The sequence below is a fragment of the Pygoscelis adeliae genome, unplaced genomic scaffold (assembly GCF_000699105.1).
Source record: "Pygoscelis adeliae isolate BGI_AS28 unplaced genomic scaffold, ASM69910v1 Scaffold178, whole genome shotgun sequence".
Taxonomy (NCBI): Eukaryota; Metazoa; Chordata; class Aves; order Sphenisciformes; family Spheniscidae; genus Pygoscelis; species Pygoscelis adeliae.
In genome coordinates, this window is record NW_008825323.1 from 1085270 (window position 1) to 1093843 (window position 8574).

Below are 8574 nucleotides of genomic sequence, written 5' to 3' on the forward strand. Positions count from 1 at the left end.
CCCTCATTTCCTCAGAAAATTACAACAGTCCCAGCTGCTGTGGTCATTGACATGATGGTGACAGCAAACCATGAAGAGTTGTGCGGCTACTTGATGCGATACCAGGACAGCAAATTGAGACTGAGTAGTCATGTTCTGAAAATGTTATAGATATCCCAGATTTTAAGAAGATTTCAGAGCCACCAGCCCCACTTCTTGGGTACATTTTTTCTGTTTTTCTGTTTCTGCTGGAGACATCTCCCAAAACCAGAAGTCCAGCCTTTTTATGTTGTTGTTGCTGTTGTTTTAACCTTCTAACCTTTCTTTCGTGTTGATATCACCCCCAATCCACGTCTGTTTGGAGATGATTCAATTTTTCCCACCATGCTGCCTAGGGAACTCAACTGTAGTGGAATACAAACAGTTCTCCCTAAAAACAAAAGCTCACAATAATAATTCACCACTGATTAGCACTTACAGCTCAGGAATAGTCCTACCGTGTGACACACTGGACACTTACACAGTGAAAGCAGAATGGCTTGAAATTATGAGGAAGTAGATGTCAGGGGACCTGAGCAGTAATTCTGAAAATCTTTAAGTTTGGCTCCTAAATATGAATCTATTTGCCTCACCCTACTTACAGAGTTCAAAAGCCTTGTCTTTTACAGTCACACTCTAGCAACATGTAAAAGTGTCTCCTTCATGTTGAGCACCAATGTATGAATGTCTACCACAAAGTCACAAACATCTGTTAAAAGAGCTTTTTATAAGCATTTCTGCCCCATTTCTAGGTCATGCAAGAAGGTACACTAATTCAGTGTCATGAGTAGTGGTATTGTGGGCCAGTAATTATGTTAATACAGATAATGATATGTACATGTATTACAGAAGCTTTTTCAGAGTTAATTTTGCAGTCAAGCAATTGCTTTGCTCTGTTTAGCTTTGCGTTTGGATAGCAAATGAAGTAAAACAACAACCGTAATTTTGGACAGTCAGGAGTGCTGCATTACAGAAGTAAGGGGTTGTCTGTGAACAGAGGGCCTTAACTATTTTCCTTCTGGCTCAGTTTTCTACTGTCTTGCCCCGCTTTGTGGGCCTTTAGCAGTTGGCTTTGAACTGCCATACCCATCCAGTTATACCTTGTTTATCTGAGAAGTGTTACATCAGAAGCAAGAGTTGGGCTTGCCAAAGAGCAATGCAACAAAGAAAATCACTGTAGATCAACTGCAGTGATTAACTACTTGCTGAAATAAGTGAGACATTCACAACAAGCCTTGAAGTGTCTATCACAGACCAGAGCTGTAAGGGATGCTGGTGTGTTGCTTAGGCCCAGGTGAATGGGTAAGAGCATCCATATGGCCCAATTCATTTAAACATGCACATACTATGTGTAGTGTGTGTTTTAATAAGCAAGGACCTAGATCCAGCAGTGCTCCTGAGCAGTCAAGCAGCCCTGATATCCAAAATGGGAAAGTCGGGTTGCCTAGGTTTCCATTTTATTTTTTAAAGCTTAAACCCGAATATGATTAGTAGACAAAAAATCTGACTGCATTTTTGTTAACATCCCCAGTCAACTAACAGCTTGAAATATGTGTAAGCATAAGATACAGGAGATAAAGCTAGAAATGGAAAAGTATTATATGTGTATATGATTGCCACATCCTTTTTCTCAGGAGCAGTATGATTACCGTAGGTATCCAGCTATCATATACTCTGGGTTAAATTAAACCGTGGTACAAACACAACCAGTTTAGATGATATTACCCCAGGGGTCAATTTGGCCCATCACATGCTAATTACATCCCTGAAAATTAATATCCTTTTTTTTTTTTTTTAAGGTAAATAGTCTTTTCTAAAATTATTTTTATGGAAAACAGGTTTTGTTTGTTTTTTCAAGAAAATTACATATTTGCAGAGTTCCTGGACTTTTTATGCTGTTACAAGTTACATCTGGTTTTCTCCACTGGCGTGTCCAAGCCAACTTTAAAGGTAAAGCTAATCCAGAGCAAGCCAAGGATCTGACTAAATTCTATAAGCCAAGAAACAGCCAAGCCACAGAGAATATTTAGGCACGAGGCTCCTGCCCGCAGCCCAGTGCTGCAATCCCCAGGAATGCACTGCGACTGCTCGACAACCTTGAAAAGCCTGGAGACAGCTGCTGGTTCCTGGCTGCAGCCTCCGCTGCTGAAGCATTTTTTTCCAGCTTGGTTTCTTCTCGTCCCTGTCCGGGCCAGCCCCAAGCCACGGGCCCCGGGGTAAGATTTCGGTAGCTCCCCCGTTCCCCTTCACCCTGCAGCGGCTGTTCATCACCATCCAACGGGGTTAGGCAGGAGGATGGACAAACTTCCTGAGGCTTGAGGCTCTGCAAACACCCGCTCTTCATGCAAAAATAACTCAGGTCCACAAGCACCTCTTCTTACAAAGCCAAATACCTGACCCAGCAGCGTGGTTTGTTTTTTTGGTGTTTTTGTCTGCTAGTTTGTTTGTTATTAAATAGAAGAGTGAGCTGTGTGTTTCCACTTCTTATAAGCTAGGCTGGCAGGAGGGGGTCATCTGGATATGAAGTGTCTAGCCATACCTCTGGTTCACATCTTTCTTATATGTTTTCCTCTCTCCATGTTCTTTGCTCTGTAATTTCATTGTCTCCGGTATAACTTGAGTCTTACAACTGAGTCTGAGCTTACTAAGCAAAATTCTAGCTCCAAAAATGAGTTTTGCAGCAGATTTCAGTGAAAGCAAAGAAAGTATAGATATTTATCCCTTGCAAGAAGACATAATATTAACTATATAAATCTTAATATAATCTCTGTGTTTATTTGTAGTGATATGTCATGAAAACCATCAGTATCATCATAGCTGCAGGGCAGTATTCATATGTAAAATCTTACTTTATCCTGTGATAAAAATCCCTGGCTAAGAGCAATTGAATATTCAGCATGAAAAATGGCCATGTAACTGAAAGAAAGACTTCTGCTTCTGTCTCTCACTCCTGCATCTGTAGTGTTTGAACTTATATGTTTCTTATATCTTCTCTTCAAAAGGTAGATCACATGCAGGTAAAGCTGAAAAAAAACAATGAGATGTTTTACTGGGAAAAAGTCCACACCAAAGTAACAACAAGAACCAATTTATTAAATAAATGGGCTGATGGTTCCCAGTCTCATTCGCCCACTCTAGTTACTTTTGTATGTGTATATGTACACAGACCTTAGTATGTCTCCAGGCAGTGTGAGCACGTAATGTGGTATTGCATTCTGTCGTCTCGTGGAAGTTTTAAGCTTCACACCGAAATGCAATCCCTTTTACCGTTCCCTCCCCATTTTGTTCTCTAATGCCTTCCCCAGACTGTAGAAAATGCAGCTTCCCTGTCTTTCCAGAGCTGTTACAAAACTAAGCTGCATAGTCAGCTCAGATGGACGGAGCCAGTCGTCACCCATCGTGCCCTGATCCGTCCGGACACCACATGATGCTTGGGAGCTTTTTCATCCTTCCTGTGTGTCTGCTCTCACTTCACTCTTCCCCAGGGGCTGTTCCCTTCCTCTCCCTGTTGCTTTCTCAGTACTTCAGCAGATGTTTCTGAGTCCCTCCTGGAGTGTTTCCACCGAAGGGGGGGAGGTAGCATTTCTTTCGTCGATGGGGCTTGCCAGGATGGGGTGCTGCTTGGACCTAAGGAGGCGAGGAGAAACCTCTCTGCTCCACAATGCCCGGGCTGCTGCATGCCAAAGCCGGAGCTCGCTGCAAATGTTCCTGACAGCTCAGGGCTGGGTGGATGGGCAAAGATCCTCAGCCTGGAAAAGCAGCTGGAATGAAAAGTGGGAAAGATTTAACCCTTTTGGAAAAATTATGTATCAGAGAGCTACGCCTCCCAGAACTACACTCGCCAGATTTCCCTAAAGTAACCGTATACCTGATGGACCCTTAAGTTTGACGAGGCTGTTCCCCTTCTCTGAGTACCTACGTCTTCCCTTCAGGACCCACTTTGGCTTACCTAGCTCCAGGTCCCTAGGAGATCCCATTTTAAATATCCTTTTCCCACTCCTTCATTTGCAGCTTCCCTTTCTTCTCACCTTCCCCACACTCCTTAACAGGGCTCTTGTGCAATAGCCTGCTTCCCAATACTCACTGTCACAAACTGCAATTATTTGTATTAACATTTTAATAGATTTTCTGTCTCCAACATCTTCTACCTATCTAAAAGGAAGATTGCAGGGCTAAGACTGGTAATCATTTTTTACTTTTTTTTTGTTAATAAATTGCCAATCAGGATTACAGAGCAAAAGTAACAATTGCAGAATCCTACCACTCACATATGTTTTTTATCACTTTTTCACTCACTCACTCTTCTGGTGTTTGCAGAGTTCCCCTTTGTGCTAGTAGCCTTCTTGGTGGTTATCAATTTTGTTTAATTTGCAAAGAACAGCCATGTTCTTTGATTCTCCTTTGTAATTTAAACAAATTGCAAACTAGTTATTCATAAACAGGACTATCTTTCATTTGAGAAAGCAAGAACCAAAAGATTTTGCCTTAAAGTGGCAGCTCCCTGTTCTGTTAAGACAGATGTGTCCTTTTCACTAGGAAAAAACAATAGCAAATCTGAAGGCCATGCAGTCTAAACATCATTTTTCATGCCATTTGGAGAAATAACTGGTGCAATAGAGATGACGTGAAAACAACTCAAATTTTAGGTACATACGTCCCTTTTTTAACTTCTTAGTTTTCCCATGTTCCAAACAGCTAGCTTACATTTCAATATCCTCTTTAAACTAGTTTTTCTTAACCTTTTTAAAGATTATTTAAAATAACATCAATAATTTAAAGTTAAGCCTAAATTTATATGAAACACCTCTGTGCCTATTGCATTCCAGTCTTTTTTTTTTTTTTTTTAATTAAGGAGATTCTAGCAGTCATTTCTGACTGCTGTGGCATCTCTCTGCAAATCCTTTCTTCAGCTCTGCTACACTGAGGTTCATTTGTGTCATTCAAATCTTTGCTCTTTAAATATCCTCTTATAAATTTATTATGGCAATACATTCATATCTTTAAGTTTAATCTGAAACTTCGATAACAAGCAGGAGATGGAATAAATTAGTAGAAAGGAGACCAGATAAAAATTAAAATACTGTTCTGTCATTGCCCATATAAACTATTAGGGACACTGACAGGATGGTATTTTAATTTTGTCCTCTTCTTCCTCGCTTCCTCCACCCAACTTCACTCTTCCGTCTTCAGCTTGTTACCAAAGCTTCTGATTAAGCCTGGGAACAGGGTACCATACACAACATGCTCAGGAGCTCTTTAAAAAGCAGGAATATGAATGACACCAGGTAAGCATCGGTGTGCTGCAACCCAGCAGAAAGGCTTTTTTCTTTCATTAATTAGATATCCAAGTGATCCTTGCGGAAAAACACCCTGATTGTCTAAATAATGATAGAAAAACAGCGTCATTTAACCCTGTCTCTCCACCCGCCCATGATTTACAGTGATATTATCTGATCAATTGCTTTTTCCACAATTCACGTTATGATGCTAATGCAAAATCTAACCTCAGGCCTCTTTCCAACCCTCTCTAAAGCAAACAGTTCAGAAGTGCTTTCACTGTGTAACTAAGAATCTGAATGTTGCTGGATTGTTTAACATTCAGGTATGACTGTTTTCTGTTTCCTTCAGTTAAGGGAGAAGAAAACAAGCCTTTTTTTCAGTTTTCTTATTTGTTGAGTATCCAGGTAACAAACTACTTAAAATCAAGCAAACAAAACTTGATAATTGGCCCCCATCCCCATCTGAGCCGCAGAAGGATGTAACCATGGCAACGTGTGGTTTAGAGCAGACCATTTCGTGTACCTTTCAGGATTTAAGCTTGTGAGAATCTATCCGTTCCTAAGTAGAATTATCACTCCGGGGGCAGTTTGTTCTTTATTTTAAAGGGTGGTTGAAGCTGGGGCCAGAAATAGTCCTTGATAATGTGTTCGGGGGTCGGGGGGGAGGTGAAGGCGATACGGATGCACACACAAAAAGGAAAACAAAACCAACAAAAACCCCCAAAGTTCCTCTGTGCCAAGGAGCAAACAGGAACGGACACTGCAAAAGACAATAATTAAGGATGAGTCAAGCACAGCAGGTTGTCAGAAAGCCCTCCTGCAAATGTGTTTTCTCATGAGCTAAGAAGCCTGGAACAAAGTTAGTCATATCTCAGCCCTAAGGTCCAGCGTCTCTTTTCTTGCTTTAGGTAACACTCATTGTAAATGTATGTATATATAATGTTAAAGAAGTATATCTATGGAAAGAAATTAGGAAAAAACAGCACACCCAGGTTTGTAATATGGCAACCTCTTAATCATGCGGATTCAGGATCTAACAAAGCTAAGTCAATTCAGTACTGTCATGCTTTTTTTTCCTGTTACATAAGGTTTTCTAGGTTTCCTTCTATCTATGCGATCCAACCATCCTTGTGTTTTTACAGTTAATACCTCTGTAACATTACGGTGTTCATAGAGCCGTGCATATTATTTTGCTTTCTTCCTGCATCCCACTAATTAAATTTTATTTTTTAATGTAATTAAGAGTTGGTCTTGAAATCCATCCTGCTAATGTTAGTTTTTTGTTTTCCTTTTGAAACGGAAACTACAAACACAACAGATTGTAGCTGTCTCTTTTTACATGAGACAAGTCGCATTGTTTAACCAGAGCCTGATTAGGCAAATCAACTGACATGAGAATGAGTGGTTGCACTGAAAAGGTAATATGCTGCACAAGGCAATGCTCAGAAATATCTTGACATGGAAATCTAACAAAGAGGTCTGTATTCAGATTTGAAAGGAATTAGATCTGAATCAGAATAAAAATATTCTGAGTCAGAATAAAATATATTCCTGTATTCTCACATATTATCCTATTACCCTCTGCAGCCCATGAAAGGGAAAACATCATTATATATAGGATCTTTTTCAAGAGTGGATATCCTTTAAATGGGCAAATTCCAGATTCTCTGCATGGCTCTAAGGCTGGAGGCCAGTTGGGTTACTGGCTGGAGTATGTGACGTGGAAAACTGCACCGCAGTCCGTGTAATACCATAAAATGTAAGGTACACACACTCTCTCGTAACGGTACAATGATCAGAGCTAGTGCTATTCACTGGGAGTACACACTGCTACCCCCAATTAGCACATTGCATGACTCCTTTTTCTTTTTTTTTTTCTTTTTTGCAATTGTTCGTATCCCAGGTATCCTATGCATCTTTCTAAAAAGTAGCAGTTTACAATAAAAAAGAAATTGGGGGGAGGCATTTAGAATATTTAGAGGTGGCCTACAGTCAGATCTGAGTTTTGCATGTCTAAGATCAGCTTTTAGACTTGCAGAAGCAGGTATTCTCAATACCATTTCTCTAATTTCAAGGTAAAGCCTAAGATAGACCATCTGGTTAGATTATTATTACTGTGCTCCTAACAGTCTTATTGCCATTACTATTGCTGCTACTACTACTACTGCTATTACTAATACTATTTTTTTTCAAGGAATAAGCAGGATTTTATTCATCAGCAAATTAATATTGCTTGCAGTTTAATTTTATCCTGAGAGAATTTTGCATCTTGCACACTTTGATAGAAATATAAGCTCATTAACAGAATATTTTTTAACCAGACCATTATGACTTCATTTTGAATCAAAGCTCATTAAAACAATTATAATCAAATGTTTCATTTTCTTTTTCCCTTGTGAGGAACAGCTGAAAAGGTTATGTTTGTTTTTCTTTATCTGAATCTCTAGGGCTATATAAACAGACTACATGGACTTGTTTGTGCTCCTTTTTCTTTACATTTAAGGATTTGCTCGGCAGAGTATGGATGAGCGCTGTTCTTGGGGTCATCCACAAAGAGTTGCAGCACAATGAGTTGCAACCCAAACCACACGAAAATCAGTGGCAATTTTCAGTTGTGTGCCCAAGGATGCTACCTCACCACCGAAGGTCCAGACAGTGGCCATCTCTTCATGTTACACCACTGACAACCCTTTGAGAGTGTGCACATCAGGGACGGGTTTGCAAGGTGTTTTCCTTCCCTTCCTCCTCTTGCAGGGGACCGACACACTGTGAGCAGGAGCGAGGGGTAGGGTGGTGGAGGGTGAGATGGGGAAGATCCTCCTTGGTCTGCTCTCTCCCCATGCAGACAAACAGCTCAGGTGGCAAAAGTTCCCCTGGGTGCTTTTGCTGCTGCACAGCAAAATTGCTTTCACACAGACAGAACTGGGGCTCATCGAATGGACTGCTCGTGTTTTGTGGGTTACAGGAATGGTACATAGACAGTTGCATGCCACAGTCACTTAGCACAAACCCCATTGAACCTTAACATTTAAAAAATGTTGTGCTTAATTCTTTGGTGCAGAAGAAGATCTTTTTTTCTTTCAACACAGCACTTAATAACACCATCACTGTTGTTAAGCCTGAAACTGTGCATTCAGTAAAGCATACCTCTATTAAGCAGTTCATAATTCAAAACAAAAATGACCAGCTCCAATTAAGAGAAAATAAATCTATACTCAAAACCTAGTAAATCTATTTAACAATAAATTTAGAATTAAGGGATTTTACTCTGAAAGAG